This window comes from Rhamphochromis sp. 'chilingali', assembly GCF_963969265.1.
Source record: "Rhamphochromis sp. 'chilingali' genome assembly, chromosome: 17".
In the NCBI taxonomy this organism is placed as follows: Eukaryota; Metazoa; Chordata; class Actinopteri; order Cichliformes; family Cichlidae; genus Rhamphochromis; species Rhamphochromis sp. 'chilingali'.
Genome location: NC_137944.1, coordinates 26298344 through 26310040, shown reverse-complemented (window position 1 = coordinate 26310040; position 11697 = coordinate 26298344).

Below are 11697 nucleotides of genomic sequence, written 5' to 3'. Positions count from 1 at the left end.
ATATATATATATATATATATATATACATTGAGTTCCCCATTGAGTTCCTTCATCAGGAACTCAATGGGGATGTGGCGTACAACACTAGAGGCCAACTCCAAGCCCATAGCACAAGTTACCATCAAGTGCGGGATCTACCAAGGAGATGCTCTGTCCCCACTGCTGTTCTGCATAGGCCTGAACCCCCTCAGTGAGATCATTAACAAGACTGGCTACGGATACCGACTACGGAACGGAGCAGTTGTCAGCCACCTCCTGTACATGGATGACATCAAGCTGTATGCCAAGAGTGAACGAGACATCGATTCACTGATCCACACTACCAGGCTATACAGCAATGACATTGGAATGTCGTTCGGACTGGAGAAGTGTAGTCGGATGGTAACAAAGAGAGGGAAGGTAGTCAGAACTGAGGGGATTGAACTACCAGAAGGCAACATTGCAGACATAGAGGACAGTTACAAGTACCTGGGGATCCCGCAGGCAAATGGGAACCATGAAGAGGCCGCTAGAAAGGCTGCAACCACCAAGTACCTGCAGAGGGTCAGGCAAGTCCTGAGGAGTCAGCTGAATGGTAAGAACAAGATCCGGGCCATCAACACATACGCCCTGCCCGTGATCAGGTACCCTGCTGGGGTAATAGGCTGGCCAAAGGAGGAGATAGAAGCCACTGACATAAAGACAAGAAAGCTCCTGACCATGCATGGAGGGTTTCACCCCAAGTCCAGCACCCTGAGGCTGTACGCTAAGCGGAAGGAAGGGGGCCGGGGACTGGTGAGTGTCAGCACCACAGTCCAGGATGAGACAAGGAACATCCAAGAATACATTGGGAAGATGGCCCCAACTGACCGAGTGCTCAGTGAATACCTCAGGCAGCAGAAACCCAAGAAAGAGGAGGGAGACGAGGAACCATCATGGAAGGACAGGCCCCTGCACGGTATGTACCACCGGCAGATAGAGGAGGTGGCTGATATCCAGAAATCCTACCAGTGGCTGGACAAAGCTGGACTGAAAGACAGCACAGAGGCACTAATCATGGCAGCACAAGAACAAGCTCTGAGTACAAGATCCATAGAGGCTGGGGTCTATCACACCAGGCAAGACCCCAGGTGCAGGCTGTGTAAAGATGCCCCAGAGACAATCCAGCACATAACAGCAGGGTGCAAGATGCTAGCAGGCAAGGCATACATGGAACGCCATAACCAAGTGGCCGGCATAGTGTACAGGAACATCTGTGCCGAGTATAACCTAGAAGTCCCGAGGTCAAAATGGGAGATGCCCCCAAGGGTGGTGGAGAATGACCGAGCTAAGATCCTGTGGGACTTCCAGATACAGACGGACAAAATGGTGGTGGCTAACCAACCGGACATAGTGGTGGTAGACAAACAGAAGAAGACGGCCGTAGTGATCGATGTAGCGGTTCCGAATGACAGCAATATCAGGAAGAAGGAACACGAGAAGCTGGAGAAATACCAAGGGCTTAGAGAAGAGCTCGAGAGGATGTGGAGGGTGAAGGTAACGGTGGTCCCCGTGGTAATCGGAGCACTAGGTGCGGTGACTCCCAAGCTAGGCGAGTGGCTCCAGCAGATCCCGGGAACAACATCGGAGATCTCTGTCCAGAAGAACGCAGTCCTGGGAACAGCTAAGATACTGCGCAGGACCCTCAAGCTCCCAGGCCTCTGGTAGAGGACCCGAGCTTGAAGGATAAACCGCCCGCAGGGGCGTGCTGGGTGTGTATATATATATATATATATATATATATATATATATATATATATATATATATATATATATATATATATATATATATATATATATATATATATATATATATATACACACATACACATATACACATATACACACACATAAAAGAACAAACAACTTAAAACACAAAAAACAGACATATGTACACATAACACAGAAGTGAACATCATCATTCTCTCCATGCGCTGCTCCTTAACAGATGGTGCAGAGTGCATCTGCTGACAGGGATAATCTGTTATTGTTCTGAATATGTTGATTAACATTGGCGTTGTCATTTCAAAATCATATACAAATCACATCCTAACCTTAGCTTGATCCTGGGCTTACCAATGCTGGGAAGCTAATATGTTTGGCTCAAGCTCTAAAACCATGTTAAAATATAACTGAAAGTGCCAGTCCATAAGCTTCTCTTATTAGAAACTGACAATGCAACTATTTTTGTCTTTATTTAGAGAAGATAAAAATAAAGCGGCTTGGGGAAGATTTGCAGTGGGTGTTTACAGCCAGTGAGTTGTGTTTCTGCCTTCAAGATATATTTAATCCACTGATCCATAAACAGTGTTTTTTAACACTCCACAGTGAAATATATACCTCTTTTCCAGTAGTCTATCATTCAACTCCACATTTATAGAAAACAATAACAGCATGATCTTAGTGATGAATTTTACTAAAAACATTTCCTATTTCTGACTAACGTAATCCTATCACCTCGCTTTTAAAATATGAGCTTGCTATATTTGCTTCTACAGACAACAAACCTGATACACCCCACCATCTTTTATATGTTAATTAAGCTGTTGTGCAGTGCAGTCCGACATTAAATTAGTGATTATCGATCGAAGACCGTGGTGGTTTATGTGGCCGGATGCCAAGTATTGATCTGTGGTTAATGTTTTTGTTCTGCAGTACGCATGATGCCTCGTGACAATAAAAGACCAGTGAGATTAAGACAATTAAGGGGTTGATTGTATTCCAAAAGACAAGAAGAAGAAGATTAAATGGGGAGATTTAGGTCAAAGTGATGATGAAGGAAGGAAGGAAGGAGGAGGGGCAGGGAAAAGGAGGAGGGCAAAGAAAAGGTGGGAGGCGGAAGAGAGGGGATTGGGGTCAGAGAAACTGATCACCATTGCATGAGAGGGTTGCCTCTGACTGCGCAAGAGAGTGATAAAAGTAGTGACGGAGGGAGGGAAAGAGGGCAAGCCCTATTCCTCATAAGACTACGTGAGATTTGCTCTCGAAGCGAGACTGTGTGTCAGCTTTTGTACCTGATTTACTCAGAGGGCACTCCTGTCTCAAGAGTTTCCTCATCTGTCTGGACTTCTGAGGTAGAACTAGGTGCTTTTCTTTTTTTTGCCCTCTCTCTATTTACTCTCATCCAGTTGCCCCTCCTTTCATGGCTCGCCTAATTAGCAGACATTTTTATTGATCCCATGGATTTGGTGCTGAAATCCCCTTCTCTGTCTGCCAGACAGATCTTGGCTAAAGTCTTTCTCCTGAGCTGGTGGGCTGTGGGCTGGGGGAGGGATCCCTAGTACACGGGCCCACCTGTTGACAACAAGCCAAAAGCGTGCAGACTTTGCTACACCCTTAACAACACCCCTTTATTATCCTGATTCTCCAATCACAACATCTCTTAGTCTCCTAATATCCTCTATAGCCTACCCCACCCACTCTAATTTTGTTGGTTCTTGCTAAATAATAACTGCATGTACTGACTAGAGTTAGCAATAATTAGGGTCTTAGGCTAGCACTGTCTGTTTAGTACAGAAAGTAGCAGATTGAGAGGAACCACTTGCTGGTGATTAAGTGGCATAGACGGATTATGGAAGCATTATAAATCGCAAATTAGCCACAATGCACAACTAACATCTGTTGACACTGGTTAGACTTATTATACCAGATATACAATGTTTATATATAATGTTGACTTTTTACATCACATGATAGCAGGGAAAATAACTAATGCGTTTTACTTTAATAGTTAGTCAGTAGTACCAAATTTTGAGGTCCTGACTTGAGCGTCTCATACTTTATACTTATTTTACACTTAGTCCAAAAGTGTAAAACAGTGCTAGTGTTTTTGTCTACAATATACAACAGACAACTTAGCAAAAATCCAATTTTAAAGTCACACTTAAATGCTTGTAATGTATCTCTTTTTTAGTTGCATCCATGATAAATGCCAAAAATAAGTTTCACAGGCATAAAATAACATTTTTACACCAGCAAGGTGATTCCCTGAGAGCTATTCGCTGAAACCATGGCATATTTTAGCATGGTGGGTAATGTGGCCTTAAAATAAAATTGAGGAAACTGGATAAACAATGACAAAAGAAGAAGTGCCAGCTCTAAAAAAAACAACAAAAAACTATCTATAGCAGATGAACAGTATCTGAAGGTCATGTCCTTGTCATAAACTTGGGATTTTAACCCTGGTTCATTGGTACATTTTTATCTATATAATATATTTTTGATTAGTTTGTTCTTTATTTTTGTCATTTTGAGTTTCACGTTCTAGATTTATTTCCTGCTTTATGCTCTTCTCACTGAACATTGTGCTTTCTTTTGTAATTTATATTATAGTTGTCTTTTGTTAATTCCCAGAGTTTCAGTCTTCCCGCCCCATAGTGTTCCCCCTATCTGTTAAGTCTGCGTTTCGGTGTCACAGATTCATGTGTTTAGTTACTACCTGTTTTATTTTGATAGTCTCTCATCTCATAGTTTTGTTTCCCCTTCAGCTGTGTTCCCCTGGTGTTTCCCATTTCCCCAATTACCTTGTGTGCATTTATTGCCTTTATCTCCCCTAAATACTTCATCATGGCCCTCTGTCATGAGTTTTCTCTTGTGGATCAGCTTTTTAGCTTTATGAGCTTTGTTTTCTTCCCGTTGGTTTTCACCAACACCAGAATAAAGTTAAATTTTTTTTGTTTATTTACTCCCTCCAACCAGTCTGCATTTGGGCCCAGAAGTCTAAATAATCCATCAAATAACAGTTAACGTTCCCTTGAGTCATCTACTATTCCAATGAATCCTCATCAGACTTGGTCTGAGCAGTAGACTGTTAAGAAGCCATTCTTAAGGAATAGATAGAAAAAGCTGAGGTATTGCAAATTACACAAGAAATGGACTGAAGATCAGTGACAACAGGGCTCATAGTGTGATGAATCCAAATTTTAAATATTTTGTTCAAACTGTGATCAATATGTACAGAGGAGGTAAAGAGAGAAGCACAACAGTGAGTGTCAACAGCATTCTGTAAAACACAGTGGAGGCTCTATCACAACCTACTTCCTGATAATATTCTAAAATTGTTTTCTAAAAGAGAACGTAGATACAATTTGAGGGGGGAATTAAAATGAAAACATCCCTGTATCCGTACAACACTCACAAGCTTTTTCATTTCTGTGTGTGGAGTGAAGCTGTGGAACAGAATAAGTGAAGAACTGAAGAAATGTCCCAGCATGACTCAGTTTAAAAAGCGGTGCAGGGAGGAGGTAGGGCTCTGATCGTATGTTCTCACCCACTATTTTCACAATAGGGATGTGTATATATGTGTGTGTGGGTGCACAAGTATGTTTATATAAGTATATATATCTGTGAATGTGTTACTGGGGTTATAAAAAACAAATAAATAAATAAAAATCCATGCAACAAATTGTAATGAAGAATTTATGATGGACAGGGCATAAACAGGAAGAAAAAGTGTAGACTATTAGTTACTAAACAGTAGAAAGGGGGTGGGATCAAATAAGCTTATGCTTCTTCCTACTCCGTTCTGAACATGTGAGTTATTTATAATTATTAATGCTTTGTTTTTGTTTTGCTTTGTTTGTTTGTTAGTCTCTCTTTTCTCTGTTGTTGGTTATACTATTTTGATGTTCAAAATGAAGATTCAATACAAATTCAAATAGAAATTGTTGGGGGTGCCTTTTAACCAGTGGTGTTGGGAGTTTTGCCAAAATTAATGGAATTACAAATGTGCAAAAGTATCATCAGATTTCGATCCGCTACGTGATATCACCATTTTTCATTATTTTTATCAGGAGAATGATCCCAAGTAAACTGCTAATGCAGGATAAGCATACCTCGATAGAAAAAATGCACAGTAGAACACTATCGGTCATAAACTGGCCTCCTCAGATCCCAGACCTCTATATTATTGAAGCAGTGTGCGATCATGCTGAGAGAGTGTGTAACAAAAGCCAGCCACCACCAGGAAGAGCTTTGAATGTTGTAAAAGAAGCCTGGAGAAAAATCCCTACAAGAAAGCTTGCGTAAGAAAGTTCAGGCCAAATATTGACTTTCAAATGTATTATAATGCTATAACCTCTGTTTTCTTTCTGTCTCATAAACTGCACCTACTTCCCTAGCAAAATATAATGAGGGCTGGTTCAATCCTTTCAGAAAGTAATGTGCCTTTTTACTTATTTTTTTTTTTCGGTCTAAGGATTGTCATGTTTTTTCTCTGAAGCAGAAAATCATCCCACAGGTTTAACTATTGCAAAACTGTGTTGCTCAATATATCAAAAAAATGGCGTAAGAGAGCTCCTATTAGAGTAAGTCAGGCGTTAAAGCGATAATGTGTCCTGCTAACGTGTGCAGCTGCATGCTGGACGCCAAGTATCAACAGGGAAATGAAATGCACAGCGTCGGTTTTTGTCGTGGGCCTAGGTTGTCACATTTGTTTGTCTCTTTCACACTTTCTCACCAGGAATTGCAGTGTGACCTAAGATGATCTGATAAAACGAACATTGTATGAATAATCGGCTCAGTTATAAAAGTCGACACAGCTCAGTAATGCAAAGCACAATCAAACATGGTGAATACATTTGTTTAACAAGAGTTGTGAATTGTTGCAAATAATATGCAAATGTCCCCAACCGGTGCCATGTCGCACCATTCACATGTTCCCCTTCTGCTCCTACTAACTGCTGTACTGTAAGTGCGAAGATTCACATGTCTAAACTGAGAGAATCACTGCATCAACTCACAGATACATGGCGCCTACATCTTTCGATTCAATGCGTTTTTAAAAGCAAATATTTCCTTTGAGATTTGATGAATGTGAGAAGCGAAAAGTTGTATTGTTAAATATATTTTCTGAAGAACAAGAAGAAGAAGTGACTGCTACAGTACGACATTTGCCGGTAATACAGCACGATGGACGTCAATGCTAAGAAAACAAATAAGCCACAATTGTTTGTGGTAGTCACACTGACCGGACACTGAGTTTATATATTTAAACAACCAACACGTTTAAACATTAGCAACTGTAATAAAATTAGCACAAGCATGTTTTTTTGTCATTACCAGGTCAATGTTTATGTATAATCAGTTAATCAGTAATGTAGGTGACTAAAGAGAAACAACGCGGTATATATTTCTAATAGTAGATAGAATTTTCTCTTAGATTAAATTAGAACCATGGTAACAAAAAAAAAAAGGCCCCTCGTATGGTGCAAAGTTACTGAGCACGTAAAGAGACTGATGATGATGTTGCAGATAAAGATGTTGCTTGCTGAGGCCTCTGGCTCGTCCGTCTCTTTCCTTCCTCTTCTATGATGGCATGCAACCCAGAAGAGGTGTGAAAATGTGATGGGTTATTTTGGTCTGTCTCAGTAAACCTCTGAGAAACTCTGGCGTATACTAAAGTTGCTTGTGAGAAAGTGCTCTCACTTCGTCTTAACCTTGTACGGATAAAGTGAAATGCTACAGGCTAAAAAAATGTGTCAGAGTTCTCATCAATAAAAAGTCACCATGCTGAATCTATACTGATTTCTACTACATAAACTGCACATGCAGATTTGCAGGATGGCTGAGGGTGTGCAATGATTTGAAGTTTCCTGTCATATGCTATGCTGCCAGTTTTCACTGCAACATTTAGTCATTGGTTAATTGCTTTGCGAAAAAGGAAAGATGCAACCACAAAAAGTTTATAAAGCCAGTGCCAGGAGCAGATTTTTGCATTGCAACACATCTGCTGAATGATGCAGTCGTAATCAGGTAATAACAGTCATGCTCCGGTTTGCAGATGAAAACTGTAATAATGTACCGTGCACACTTCATTGAAAGGAAGATTTATCACCCACTGTCATATTTTTATTCTTTCCTGTTACCCATGCAAACTGCCTCTTTCAGTGCCGACAATAATTTTATTGTCTTTCCATGTTTCCAGGGACTTGAACGCATCTTCACCGCATTAAATGATGAGCAAAGAAAGAAAATAGAGAAATGTGGAACGAAACACTTGCAAACACTTGTCACTAGCCTTTAGAGAGATGGAGGAAATGACAGCGTGCGCCTGCCGTTAGCATTTTTAACCCTCGTTTGATATCAATGGATACTTTGATAACACAATAACAAAGATTGCACGTCAAAATGTGCTAAAACTGTTTTTGCATTTCAAATTTGTGTTGATCTCCTGACCTGTGGATTTAAGATACTAAATTTCACCCATATGTAAACCTGATTTCTTCCATAAGCCTCAGAGTGGTTTTAGTCTGTTATTTGCTTATCTTCGCCACGCAAAGGCATTTCCATGGAAGATAGTGGCTCTTGAAACTTAACAGGTCTAACGAGTTTGGATTTATACGGACAAAGATATCGGTTTGCTAAGTCATGCAGTCATGGTTAAATATAAAACGGATGGACTTTTTTTTAAAAGAGCTGTACAGTAGAAGGAGATGCATGTAGCTACATGTATATATATACAAGCAACATTTTCTGTAGTCCCCTGTCAAAACAAAGCCTCATTGAAACGATTGCACAGTGGTAACAATGGGACTTCCTACAACCAGAGACCTCTGTCCATTTAGCAAAACCACACAAACAAAGACGCTTCCAGGAAAACAATTGCCTGTGCATGTTAGTGATTAAAAATATAATGTAATCTTACATATTTAACGTTGAGCTAGTGGGGATAATCCTTCTGGTTAAAGGGATATGAAAACTAAGCTCTCCAGACCAAGTAAACAGCCCCCACACTCCACCCCCTATGTGTGAAGTGTGTTGTTTCTATAGCTTCTTCCCATCAGTCATCACTCTGTTATCAAGGACAACAGTTACAGGGAAACAGTAAGAATGCATTAACAGACAAGTAATCCTCTAAAGCATGGCTGTTTACTGTTTACAGCAGCTCAGGAATAAAAAACACCAAGGGAGGGAAGTACCAAAAATACCAAAAGAATAAGAAGAATTGAGGGCACCGAGAAATAAGGATACAGAGTACCTGTAAACATTATCTGTCCCTAAGATTTGAGGTGTGGCATGTACCCACTGCAGAAACTGATCTTGACTCGTAGCCAAGCAGCTGATGGATTGTTTCCACTTTCATTCTTAGTAAAAAAGAAAATGACTGAACTACAACTGATAGCACCAAACACTGTTGAGCTCGTTGATCCACTATGTTGGTGGCACACCATGTGAGTCAAAGTTTCTCTTGATGTCTCCTGATGACTCATTGAGGCAGATAAGGCAGTCCAATCTGACACTGAGTTTTCTTTCCTCTGTACAAGTAGTAAAGCCGTACAAGGAATCGATGCGTTTGACAAGTCAGTTAAAAGTCACTAAAACATTCCCCTTTTACACAAACCCTAAATAAAAGATGCCCTGTGACAAATCAGGACTGATATTGCTCTTCGTTTCATTAAAGCTGCGCTATTGCGTAACACTAGCCACGCCTTCTACTCCATCTCCAAAGAAGTTCGTAATGATTCCACGAAATGAAATTGCTTCGGCAGTAAGTTAGCAAGTACGGCCACCACTATAACAACAAATGTTTTTTGCAGTTAGCTGGTCTGGAGCATTCACGTGTATGTTAACACAATGCCACAATCTTTTTACAAGTGGAAATACAAGCAAATTCACCCCAAAGTTAGATTGTGTCATCATCAAAGAAATTTCAGACTTTGGAGGCCTCCGTTTACTCTCAAACTCCTCTCTTCAGAGGACTCTATGGCAATTTACAATAACCATTTTTAAGCCCTTTTATTGCAATGGGACAAAACTATTAATCTATATGTTGTAGAAACAAATACCTTATTTATTTTGTTATTATGTGCAAAAAGGACTTGGAGCACCTCAAATGGTTGTTTTTGGTGTGCGTATGTTTAACAAATGTGTGTACATTTTTTAATGTGTATATAATATAAAACAAGTAAAAAAGGATTTTAAATATTTTCATAATTTTCATGGTCTTGTAGTCTGTTTAAAACTGTGAAACTTTGAAGTAGGTAAACGTACGCTTGAGTAATACATGCTAGTAATACATGATCCGTGGTGAGAGGAGTTGGGCCGATAAACGTTGCAGGAAAATGTGTATTGGTGAGTAAATGTTTGGTTTCTTTTAGTAAAAGTGGGAGAACAGATACGTCACCATAAACTGGCCGAGCAGGTGGCTGCTTTCTCTGCAGCGGTATAAGCACTAGAGCGCTGCAGAATTAGACTGTTACATTGCAACAGGTGTCCACCGAGACCAGACTATTACAAAACACCCAGGTGCCACTTATCATGTTTCAGGTCGCATCATTTGGTCTGATTGTCTCCGTCCAAGACAGCTTGAATAAAGCTGACCTCAGGTTTTTCTTCCACTTATCCTTTTGGTCTTGTCTGGTTCTCTCTCCCTACCTCCCTCTTCATGCTATAGGCCCAGTTCCTTCTGACCCTCAAGTGAGGTTTCCCTCACTGGAAAAAGTACATCTAAATCTTCTGATGTCCTGGATGCAATGTGTGTCCATGAGTGTGATGAGTCGGCTGGCCTGCTATTATGGAGTGCCGGGTCTTTAGCCTTTGAGCCCTGAGCCTGAGCCCAGACTGTCTGCAAATTAGAGAAATTAGCCCAGCATAGGCGCGGGCCAGTGAAAGAGCCTAAATCCTTATCTCCCCTCCCTTCCTCCTCTTTGCCACACACACTTACAGACACAGTCCACCACCACTAACCCCCACGCCACACTGGGCAGTCAAGCTGCACTCCTGGAATAGCAGTGTTGCCATATGGCAGCCAATTTACTATTTCACCGGCCAAGTTAAGAAAGAAAAAGGGGAGAGGAGGGGGGAATGGTGGACACAAACGTAGGCTCTATGGTTTAAAAAATATATATACAGCTGCATATGAAACTTTATCTTTCAGTTTTTAATGTATTTATTCATTTTTAAATTGATACCATTGAAAATTAATCCATACATTGACATTATCCTGTTCGTGATATGTTTGTGCAATTTGCTACTCATAGTCATCTTAAAGAATGTTCTTTTATATTTACTTTATTATACTTTTAAAGTTATTTTTTCAGGTTTTCTTTAGTGTTTTGGGGAGCGGGTTGCCCAAAGAAAATAAATCAGAAACTTTTTCAGCACCAAGGATCTCCTGAATTGAGTCCGGTTTTGTCGTTGTCATTGTCAACATTTAGTTTAGTGGACATTATATCATATTTGGTACATACTGTAATCACAATCATAAACCTATGTAGATATATGTAGAACCTATGTAGAATTAGTAACTTTTTCATGGTTTTATGTTTCATGAATTTCAATAAAGTTTCACAGAAAATTTTCCATTTGTGATAAAACGGACAAAATCCCATGCAGACATATGGGTTCTATGAAATTGGTATTATGAAATCTAAGTAGGCCATATGTCCACTTGAAGAAGCATCACCTAATCTTTACTCTCCATAGAAACTGTTTTATCTCCTCTCTCCTGTCCTGTCCTGCATATGCAGACAGAACTCTGGGTCAAGGTGACTTGAGCTGGAGTTTTGTGTCACACAAACTAGATCACTGTGCGTCTGAAAGTAAAGAGAATGCTCACCAGACAGGTGTCTAAGTCTCTTTCCTGTAAGCTCGGTTGACCTGCCCTATATCTGTATGTGTGAATGAACAAATAGCGCCTAAAGCCACAACTATTTTCTGCAACTCGGTATTTGAAAAAGA